Source organism: Parasteatoda tepidariorum, chromosome 10 (assembly GCF_043381705.1).
Source record: "Parasteatoda tepidariorum isolate YZ-2023 chromosome 10, CAS_Ptep_4.0, whole genome shotgun sequence".
Lineage (NCBI taxonomy): Eukaryota > Metazoa > Arthropoda > Arachnida > Araneae > Theridiidae > Parasteatoda > Parasteatoda tepidariorum.
This window is the reverse complement of record NC_092213.1, coordinates 15,619,955-15,632,439: the sequence shown is the minus strand read 5'-3', so window position 1 is coordinate 15,632,439 and position 12,485 is coordinate 15,619,955. Positions and strand designations below refer to the sequence as shown.

Below are 12,485 nucleotides of genomic sequence, written 5' to 3'. Positions count from 1 at the left end.
TTTTGATGTTTAAGAACTCATAAAATAATAAAGATATATTAAAATTAATAACATAAATGGTTAGATAGACTCAAAAAGTTTCATGACCCTTGTCAATGAACTCTACGTGTGTCCCCTTCGTCGCACGGAGAATATTAAGTCGATAGTCAATTTCACGCCAGGAAGCGGCAAGGATGTCGGCATCCACAGAGGCTATTGCGGTTGTAATTTTGGCTTTTAGGTCATCAATGTTCGACACGATCCTCCTGTAAACATTGTCCTTTATAAATCCCCAAAGAAAAAAGTCCAGCGGCGTTAGATCGGGTGATCTGGGTGGCCAAGGAATCGGACCTCCTCGCCCAATCCATCTTCCTGGAAAATGGTCATTCAAAGAACTACGAAAGATGATACCCCAATGAGGTGGTGCACCATCTTGTTGCAAAAAGACATTGGGCTGAAGCTCTTCTAGTTGTGGAAATACGAAAGTATCATCGAATATGAAGGTATATGTGGGTATCATCGCTTGTACCGTATCACCGCTGGACTTTTTTCTTTGGGGATTTATAAAGACAATGTTTACAGGAGGATCGTGTCGAACATTGATGACCTAAAACCAGAATTACAAACGCAATAGCCTCTGTAGATGCCGACATGCTTGCCGCTACCTGGCGTGAAATTGACTATCGACTTGATATTCTCCGTATGACGAAGGGGGTACATGTGGAAATTCATTGACAAGGGTCATGAAACTTTTTGAGTCTATCTAACCATTTATGTTATTAATTTTAATCCATCTTTATTATTTTATGAGTTATTAAACATCAAAATGGGACCGGGACTTTATAAACACCCTGTATAATATTTGAAGTTTTCCAACAAGGCAATGCCTAAGTACATCAGATGAGTTTTAAACTGCTCCCTTCTTAGTCCTGGTTTAAATCCAAAGATAATGTTCAAGGGATCGTGTTACGATCCGCATATGTCAACCGTTTAGCTGTGATTATCAGTTCTGCTACAAAAAAGAGATTAAAACATAATAATGCCTAAGCTCACCGGACAAAAAGATAGTCACCCCAGCACGGATGAATCGTTAGGTTTCGTTAGATAACGCAGTGGTCAAGTGACGAGCTCGGCTGCCTGCGCACTACCTCAACGCGATCAAAGGCAAGTAGCCATTAGTGATATATTTTTGTTTTAAGAGGAAATTGTGTGTAAATATGGGTAATTGTAAGATTTTACAGAGTGGCAAAGAGATGCAATTGTGTTTGGCCGGCCCCATGGTCATACGGGGAATGAAGGTGTTGGATTTGTTGGTGTTTCGATGCGGACTGTTCAACGTAACTGCAAGCAGTAGTGTAATACACGTGGTCACGAAAGACGATGTCAGAATTGTTGTCGGAAAAGATCCGGCATGAATTTGACCGGAGACGTGTTTTACGACTTGTCAATCAAAATCGGTTCCAAACTCGACAGGAATTACTTCAGTTAGTGAATGAAGATTCAACCCAACCTGTTAGTGAAAGAACATTGAGACGGGAACTGCAAGCAATGAACATTTGGAGTTGAATACCTCGTAAGAGGCCATTGCTCACACGGGCATAAATAGCTGTGTGACTTCAGTGGGCTAGAAGTTACCAAACGTAGACAGTTGCTGACTGGCGGAATGTAGCATGGTCTATCGAATCACGTTTTTGCCCCAATTCAAATGACGCACGTCGTCGAGTGCACCGAAGACCAGGTGCAGCATTTCATCCTGACTATGTGCATGGTCGGATTCAAGCCGGAGGTGGTTCAAGCCGGTCTGTCATGTTTTGGGGGTGTTTTCCTTATTATGCATTTAGCCCCCTCACTGAGGTGGCCACTAACATGAACCAGCATGTTTATTTGAACATTCTGGATGATCAGATGCTTCATTTCAGTCAACATCTTCATGAAGAGTATACTATCGATATCACTATTTTTCAAGATGACAATAGCAAAGTTCATCGGGCTGGAAGAATATGTGACTGGTTTTATGAACACTCAGATGCTCAATTACATCTCGATTGGCCTGCAAAATCCCCTGACTTGAACCCCATTGAAAATTTGGAGGACATGTTGGAACAACGGTTAGACGCCGAAATCAGCATCCTCGCAATTTGGCGGATTTGCGCGATCAAATCCCCAGCGAATGGCTTAAACTGGATTTGACGTACCTGCACAATCTTGTGGTTTTACTTCCTAGCCGAATCGAGGCGGTTATCAAATTCAGAGGCGGTGTTACACGCTATTAAATGATGTTTCTCATGATTTCTCTCAGGGTGACTAATTTTTCTTCCGCTGTGCTTATCTAAAAAACATAGTAAATTCTGTCCTCACAATGAAAGACGGCGAATTATTAAAATTAAATGGTTTATCAAACCAATTTCTAAAATTTTGTACATTATTATCTCTAAGGAAATAGTAATCTGCGCTTAAACTTTTGTGGTTGTTCAGTTGAAACTGGTGTAAACATTTAAATCTATTTTTCTACTTCAATTTTCAGTTACTTATTTCGCTTGATATAATATCTTTTGCTTCTCTAAAAACAAATTAATTACACTACCAATATAAAACTTTTCAGTAAAAAATAAACATTATATTAAAGTTTACAGAAAAAATTTATGTTCGCCTTAATTTTTGTTAGAAACTTGTTAGAATTATTTTGTTAGCAATTTTTAAGAGAAAACGGTTAAATTACAATTTATTTAATTGTTATTATACCATATTCAAACAAAACAGTCAAATAACCATAAATAAGATGGTTTTTAAACTGTTAACTATGAGAAAAACTGTTTAACAACTGTTTTCATCTAATACGGCTAACAACCAGAATTTCATAGCATCAACTGCTTTCACCTTATAAGTCATAAGGGTCATTAGATAATACTAGATCAAAATTCAATTTTTTAATTAATTAATTTTTAGACAAAACCAATTACTTAATAAATAAAAGTATAATTCGATTCAAAACGCGTTGAAAACACAATAAATTTATATAAATATAAAATAATAAAAAGTATCAACATCGAGGTTGTCAAAGTGTCGAATACACTCATATTGGACAAATTTAGCATTTTAAATAATCAGTTGAATACTTAAAAAAATAATTAAATAACCGCTATTACATTTCAATATAAAAGTAATATTTTTACAATCGCTCACAAATAGCAGATCTTTTATTTTATCAGATAATTTTCAAAATTTCTTGAAATTATATTCCTAGACTGATAAATCAAGCTTGGGGCTTATGAAATTTCTTACTTATTTCCATACTAAATTACCAAGTTGATAAGTCTCTTATTTTCTTTTCAAAAACATAACTTTTCGTGCCTTATTCATTCCAAGATTCAATGGTTAACCAATACGTCAAATCACTAAACTTATTGACCCCGAATACGCTGCTTTATTTATTTGTATTCATTTTGCCATCGAATATTTATTCATTCTCTATATCAAGAATGGCTTATAGTGATTGATATAGCTACACTGTTAGAAATTTTTCGGAAAAAATGGTTAAATAACAATTGATTGCATGGCTATTTTACCATATTTAAACAACACAGTCAAATAATCATAAATAAAATGGTAATCAAACTGTTAAGTTTAAGAAAAACTGTTTATTAACTGCTTTCACCTAATACGGTTAAACAACCAGAATTTTATCCCACCAACTAGAACCACCTTATGAAGCTACTTAGTTCTTCGCTACTGCGTACATGGCAAGGCCGAGCGGGTTTATCTGTCAATCTCATGACCATCAGAACTGGAGTTCGAGTCCTAGTGTTGACACTACAATATTTTCTCTATTCCGTTCAACACGTGAAGAATTCCCAATGTCCGGCACTCTCCAATGACCATTGACTTACGAAAAGCCGAGCTTCTACATCTAGTTAAAAATATATAAAATTTTAAAAAAAAAAATGCTAGTTGTGAATGGTAAAAAAACTGTATAGCTTTGTATTCATGGTTTTATAACGATATTTTTGTAAATGGTTATAATACCATAAAGGAAGAAAAAAAAATTTCCGTAAACTTTACAGTTAATCGGATGGACAGACAGCTGCCAGTTATATTACCGTAATTTTAGAAGGAAAATTTTAACAGTGTACCCGTTATACAAAATATTATAGTACATGAAATGTTAAATGATAACTATAACTGGTAAAACTAAATAAACTAGTAAAACATCTTAATAGTTTGTAGATTTACGCACCATAAGCTATGTGTGTATAAACTTCATTTTTTATTCACAAATTTATTCACCGATTAACTGATTTGCATATTGACACATCCGTCCTCTCTCTGACGTTTTCATTACCCGATTCTCTGATTCACGTAGGTGTCGAATCGCTAAAACCATTGTCTTCAGAATAAACAGTTTCTCTGATTCATTTGATTTTTGCTATACATACTCTATATAAAAATTTACTTAAAGTAACTATCAATGTAGCTATATGTTATACATATAAATACTCAGAAGATCATGTCCCCTTTCCTACATAAACGTAAGTATACAAGCCCATTAAAAATCGCATGATCGTGAATTGGCGATGCATAAACCATACGTTTATAAATTTTCTTTTTCATTTATACTTTTATTTACAAATTTACGAATTCTCATGTTCACAATTCATTTGCATTGAATTAAATCACTAACCTTCTTTTCATTAACCTCACTTTTATTCCAGGATTTACTAATACAGTGAAATATTAAAACCATTCAATTCTTGATGCATTGATTCATCAATCATCGATTCATCATGTTTCTTTTCTCTTTAGAATTTTATTCAATTTCTATCTCAAGAGAGACTTAAAGTAACCACTGATATCGCTACATGTTATAAGCAAAAGCTAATTCAAAAACGATCTTTTTTTATCAGACAAGCAATTATTTATTATCCTAAAAAATGTTTTAGTAGTTATACGATTTTAAACCACTATCTTTATATTGCTATTCTAATTAATCTGTCCCATTTCTTCTTAGTTTAAAAACTAAATTTTTATTCAATTTATAAAAGAACTCCAGAAATAAATTTAACAACTTGACTTCCACTATCTCTTAAATTGCATTCTTAGTTTTGCTACTTTTCAAAACAATTTTCTTTTTCACTTGGGAATTATTCTATTCTTGTTCTCTGCATCAAATATCTCGTGTATAGTTCTGAAGTCATTTACAGTCCATAGAAATGGGAATTGTTTCAATCGCAGTTTCTACCGTTCAATGATACAGATTGTGGAAGAGATAATAAGAATTACGAAGCTACTATAGTTTAAAACTTTATTTTTTTAAAAATATATTTAGGATTTGTAAAATAAAGAGAATCGAAAGTATTTCTCGGCATGTAAGTTTTTTGTTGATGTTTTCATACATTTTGTTGCAAATAATTTTCCGCGCATTCCCTTGAATATAATTTTAAAATATCAATTGTTGTATAATATGACGTATATTTTCATGTAAGTATATATATATAAAATTCAGTATTATATGTTTAACAGTGAAATTAAGAGATCAGGAGAATACTGACCTTCTCTTGTGATGTCAACAATTACACAATCGTGGCACACATAATTACACGCAATCACATAATCACATACCCGAAAATTTTACTTAACATCATTTTTTTTCAATTAAGCCGGCAAATGTCTACAAATCGATATTAACCATAGTCTCGGTTTTTCACCGATGTATTTGGTATGTGTTCACATTCATGGATAAAATTCGATGAACTTTTACCATTCACAGTAACATATACAATGCTTCATGTTTTTACGCAAAGAAACACATTTGAAAAAATGCATATCCGCCATTTAAGCATTGCATACATACCTAGTAAAATTTATATTGTCTAGGCAGTGTTTTAACAATTATAGGTGCACTATGGGCAAAGTATGATAAGCATTAATTGACGGATCTAAGTGACAAAAACAGCTTCCATACAAAGCTATGGCTTTGTTATATTCCAAAAACTGATTCCAAAAATTATAACCAATTACAAATTATATTCCACTGATTCCAAAAATATTAATAAATTGATCATCAATGGAAAACAACATTTTCATCATTCAATGAAACAAATATTTATAAACATAAACTTTACTTTAACCGGAATGTTTGGTAGTTATTATAATATCCAATTAGACAAAAATATATGCGCATGGAAAACCGGTTTGTAGCCTCTTAACCTTTTCTTAAAAGAAAAAAAACATGAGAGCAGGAAATATTAAAACAGTAAAACATTCCCACAATAGCTTATTTAAGGTTAAGGGGTCGTGGAAGTTTAGGCTCCACAATTTCGCGATCAACGACATAATTGGGGTAATACGAGCAGCATTGCTTACATGCCGATTTTACTTACCAGGCAAGATGGTTTCCCATCGTTCTGAAGCCGGGTGAGTTTTAAGTCACCACTGGGGATCGAACTCCTGTCCTTTACCTTAACGGTTCAGTGACTTAAGTAATTATAATCCCTGCTAATGCAGTTGTTATGAATCCCTACAGAAGCATTTAAGTGGAATAAACCACAGACCTCAAAAACTTTAAACTATAATGCCAAAAAGAAAATTATTCATGTTGTAGCGAAAAAATATAGTAAATTTATTTTAGAATTAGCAAAAGAAAAGATGATACACAAAAGAAGCAATGATATCTTACAATGTGAAAGTCGGATTTTAATTAAAGGCCAACAGATTGCTCAAAGTAATTGCTTTCTGTGAATCATACCGTTTAAAATACCTTGGTTTTAATGTTAAATTTAAATTCCACTAATAATTTTGCAGTATAAGGTTGATGTCCGGTTAAGGATTTGCAATATAATTTTAAATTAATTTGTTGGTACTTTTATGAGTAATGGAGGAAAGGCTGATTTCATTAAAATGGTTGGACACACTGAGAAGAACACTGAGTTTCATTTTATATTATTGAAGATTTAGTTTTCTAACTATTTTTTTAACAAAGATGATTTGTATGAGAACAAATTTGATTAATTGGGAGATTTACATAAAACAATAATTTTAGTTAAATTCGTGTTATTTTATATAAAAACTTTTTTTTGAATAGAGTTGACATAAAAATTCAGATTAAAGAAGGACTTCGAACGCTTTGAGCATGACCTACTCATGGATGTTTGTAATTGCACTGTAAAAAAAAGGATACTCAAATTTCGCAAGACGTTCTTCGTTTTTAATGAATGGTAAATGCTCCGAAAGAACATTTCGTCAAAGTGGTGAAATAAATATCGTTACTTCTTCGAGGAAACAAATTTTGTTAATAATAAAGAAATATTTAGGCATTCCATTTTTTTGCCAAAAAAGGAAATGAAAAAACAACATGTAGTACTTAATGCACCTAACTTAAGTAATAATTACTTTACTGTAGGCACCATATTGCTGTTTCGTATGAAGAATTATGACGAGAACAAAACTCAAACCGGGAAATTATTAAAGGAATTGAACTTGTACGATTTTCGTCAGTGAATAATGTTTCAGTGCCTTTGAAGTTTGAGACTTCTGCTTTTTAAAAGTTTATGGGGCGAAATCCTAATTTTTTTTTAAAAATTATTACATAAAAACGTAGACAACTAATCCCTCATCCACTAATAGTCAGAATGCAATTTCAATCATAATGCTTTTGTATTCGCTTTGCGAGTTTTTTCTACAAATTTCGTACGCTTAGCTGCAGGAAAATGTGCTTTTTTAAACTCGATCTTCTTTATATGTATCAAGTTTGAGAACAGAGGTGCATTAAAATTGGTATTTCTAAAAAGATTCTTTTTGTTTAACTTTTGGGCAGAATCCTGAGCAATAATTTCCGTGGCACATATATGGCAAAGAATAATGAATGCTCAAATCGTCTGATTATTGCTTATTTCAACTTGTTTTGAATTAACGGAAATCTATGTATTTTAAATTCTGGTGCAGAGAGAGAAAAAACTCACGTTACTAAAAGAAAAGTTTACTATACATAGTATTTTTATACTCACATTCGTAAATGAAACCATGAACGCAAGTCTTTTTAGAAGAAGAATTATTGATTGCTATTTAATTAAACGTTTAAAGAACATATTGTGGTTATCGGAAAAGTATTTTACTTTAATTATAACGGTCCGAAAAATTAACTACCATGAGTTGAAAGACGTTGTATGCCGATTCCAGCAGGGGATTATTCATCTTCCACTTTTACATTACCACTGGCCTCTGTTAAGCTTAACATGTCTGAGGAAAGGCACACTTAGGAAGAAAAAATTAGAGCAAACCTGTTTGATGCATGTTTCTGAATCGCAATGGCAAGTTACCTTAGATCGCCAAATTTTTATCGCCAAAACAATCAATCAATCAATCAAATCTTTTTTTATCACCAAACTATGATAATATAGAAATTATTTCAAAGAATTAAAAAATAGACAGAGTGATCTATTGAAGTTAAGATTAAGAAAATATTTTAATTTGGAACATTCGGAATTAGACACTTTAATTCGCTTCTCGATTCATTGTTTAGTTGGGTCTAAAAATCTGTCTAAACTTATCTAACATCTAAACTTATTGAAATGCTTCTACAGACTTTGTTCTTCAAAATTTTTAATAAATTTTAATTCCGTTGGTTTTAATCCTAGACAAACAATGTTTTGATTTTTGTTTAAAGACGTATTCAACATTATCTTGTGGTTATTTTTTTATTATTATTCTACGAAGTTTAGTTCCCCAAATAGAAAATAAAATCAATTTCGATTTTAATATTGGAAGTTGTACAGAGTATGTGTATACTTCTTGCATTTTCTAACTTTTAAGGTTGGAGGTAAAACTATCGTCTCGTTTGATAATACATTGCGATCATTGCGAAAACTGATTTAAAGAAAAGGACGTAAAATATGAAATTGCATCAAGAACTAATTTTCAACTAATACTAATAAATCATAATCATACTAATTGAAAATGCGAAGTATTTCAGACAATGAATTTCATAAATAGCCAAAAAATCAACAGTTTCTAGAAATATCTAACTAAAAATATTTGTAAATAATATAAATTAATTTTCCTCTAATTTTGTTGCTTCTATGTAACATTTAAATTATCAACAGAATTACGTTCTCCCCTATTTTACGACCAGTAANAGAAATATCTAACAAAAAATGTTTGTAAATAATATAAATTAATTTTCCTCTAATTTTGTTGCTTCTATGTAACATTTAAATTATCAACAGAATTACGTTCTCCCCTATTTTACGACCAGTAAACAAAGTCGTAATATGTCTCAGATTAGTTTCTCATGTTTTATCATATTTTCAAGTTCAAAAAAATAATTAGGATAAATCTCGTACAATGAACAAAACTAGCTTCGAGAAATATAAGTTAAGCAAGCGTATCTGATGAATATTCAAATTTCTCTGTGGTAGGTTTCTTATAGATTGTAAATTACGGCCAATATTTATTTGATAGGGTTGCAATGATGATGTAAAGAAAACGTGAGGTGAAATTGAAAAATCGTTTAGATTTTAAATTTCAATCCTCTTATTTTAAGTTAAATTGATGATCATTCTAATTTTTAAATGTTCAATTGAATTTTTTTCAATGAGCTTCTAATCACTCAGTAGAATTCAAAACATGAATGTAGATAAATTTTTCTGCAACTATTTTGTATTTTTTTCCCGTAAATAATATTAGGAATCGATGTTCTAAATATTATAATAGTCTTGTTTAAACTTTGGATTTGTTTAAATACTAACTTATATATTTAATAAATTTTTTTGTTAGTTTTATTTTTAAAAAAAATATATAGAACAATTTTAAACTCTATACGCATAATAAGATTTCTATTTCTTTAGTAATTTGCATATATTTACTCGAATTGGATTAAACAAAATGTTTATATAAAGTTAATAATAATAAATATAATTATCATTAATAATTGTTTAACAAATTTGAACGCGGAAGGAAAATTGTCATATTCTTAGATAATATGTCTGATCAAGCCTTTTTAATCTGTCGTTTTATTTTCTCGCAATTATTACAAATTCAGATTAAATATTATTATTTTCTAAACAAGGTAAACATCGAAACATATTTAAAATGTCATTATTTCTCAATTATATTCATTTTACCGGCATATTTTACTGATTATCTTTTAAGATAAAATATTCCGTATTTTTCGCTTGAATGAGAAGTATTATTTTCAAATTTTACAATTTTTCGTGCTGCGTTGTTTCATTGAGATGTAATTAGTTTATCACAATCGGATGACTGAAAGATGTTTAAATGAATTTAAACATAGTTGATTTTATCAAAATTTAAGGAAAACAGAACCAAAAACACATTTTTAGAAAATAATAATAAGGAAAAATTCTTTTTGAAATATTCATTCTTGCATTATGCAACAATTCTTGCAAACTCAGAGAGAAGATCAATATGTTCTCTATCTCTGTAAGCATCCAAACTCATGTAAAACGTCATCTTTATCCTCTATTGTATATTTTACAGATAAATTTTGCTTTTAATAATAAAAATGTTTAGAAAGAAGAAGATACCATTTTCCTCATCAACTATATACTATTTATTTCTAATTTGAACTATTTTTTCCCATTTTTTTATGAAAATTAGATGAAATAAATTGTTATTTCTGAATAAGTAGTACTGTAAGAAAATTATATTTTTAATTACATCGAAGTATGTTTAAAACAATATCACGCTTTTCGATAACATATTAGTTGAAATTAAAATGTTTAAAATTTCAGGCTTTATTATTACTGTTCGTGCAATAATTTTCCAGTGTAGTTAAAAAATCTGTATATTTAACATGCTGAGAAAATTTTTTTTCAACTACATATTCATTTTGATCATCGACATATTCATTCTACTACATATTCATTTTGATCAACTACATATTCATTTTGACCTTCATTTTGATCTCAATTTGATAGATTGAAATTTGACATCCAAATTAATCTAAATTTAAACGCAACTGTTTATAATTACACTAAGGTATATATAAGATGATATCATTTATTAGTTTTGATAGCACTTCTATAGAAAGTTTAGACGAGAACTCCATTCAAATAAACGTTTCAAATACCTAATTTTTCTCCGAATATTTTTATTTTAAATATTGACCAATTTTTTATCATTTCATTTCGAGTTCCCATACAGAAATAATAGATTTATTTAAATATTGATTAACAAAGACATTGCAAGCTTTAGGTAAACTGAATTTTGTGTTAATAAAAAAGACAATTTCAATTCTGTCAATTTTATCATCTTCAATCATCTAAATATTTAAAATTCAAAACATTAATTGAGATCTTTGTTGACATCTAAGTCTACAAAGAGTAAGTTAAAAGTTCATACCTTTAAATTGAATACTAATTACGTAATAAATAAATTTTACTAAACATTGGTTACTCATTTTAAATTTAAAATTCTTTTAATCTACTTTTTTTAAGATATATTTTTAGTAATTTCTTTTTTTTCTCGGGAAAGTTGAATTTTTTTGTTATTTTAAATATCAAGTGAGCATTAAACAGATAATAAATATTTAATATATATATNTTCTCATTTCTGCACTGTGAGATATATATATATATATATATATATATATATTTCACTATAACAAATTATTTTTGAGATGAAATGTTAAAAATTTTTTAAACACGTTTACCAAAAGATTTTGAACGTAAAAAAATAGCACATTTAAATTTAGAAATAGGTAAAGTAGTTAAATTACAAGTTTTGTTTCTCGGAATTTTAATAATATGTTTATAATAGGTTTGTTAAACGGAAATATTAAAAACTTATTAGAAATTTTAAGAAAATTATAAATACTGACGCATGCATGCAAAACAAATAGGCCAATTTAATGTGTTTTATAAAATGCATAAATTATGTAATTATTTCATTACAATGCGTACAAAAGTGAGAACAAACAATAGAACACTTACTTAAAAGAATAATTTGCTCTTGAGTTTTAAGACAATTTTCTCGGTTTTATTTCAACGTCTTTCAAGTATTCCATTTGTCTCGATTAGGAAAAACACGTCGAACTCGATCAGTAACATCTCCTTGCTGTAGACGATATTCAGTATATGTCTCAATTTGTCTTAACCAATAAATCGCAACAAAAATCGCTTGCGTTTGTCTTTCCAGTTTATTAGGATAAGAAAAAGCAAAGAGAAGAGAATCACATTTCTAGTTTATTGTAGAATCGTCTGCTATGAGAGTCTTCGTTCGACTTTCACGCAGATGGCGCTAATGTAGCTGAATGGAAGAACTCTTTCAAAAGTCACGTGTTTTAAAGATTAATCTGAACCTCAGCTATTGCTTGTTTTGGTGTTATTTCCGTGTTGTATCCAATGGCATTCCATCACAGTCATCCGCAATATTTAAAGTTTTGACTTGAAAAACTAGAAATAAAAATAATTCACAATTTTTTTTCTGTTTTATTGAATAAATACTGCTGCTAACAAATCGTTGATACAAAAGTTTTATTATCATATTTTCAA

General features: G+C 30.0%; 1 protein-coding gene across 1 annotated transcript in view; it reads right to left on the bottom strand.

Annotated features, from left to right (window-relative positions):
• The window catches only part of LOC107453489 (glycine receptor subunit alpha-2-like), a 58,227-nt gene extending 46,022 nt beyond the window's left edge, over positions 1 to 12,205 (bottom strand). The window contains exon 1 of the mRNA XM_016070349.3: positions 11,925 to 12,205. The gene's annotated coding sequence lies outside the window, so the exon portion shown is untranslated. The remainder of the gene's footprint in view (positions 1 to 11,924) is intronic.
• Between the last annotated feature and the right edge of the window lie 280 nt (positions 12,206 to 12,485).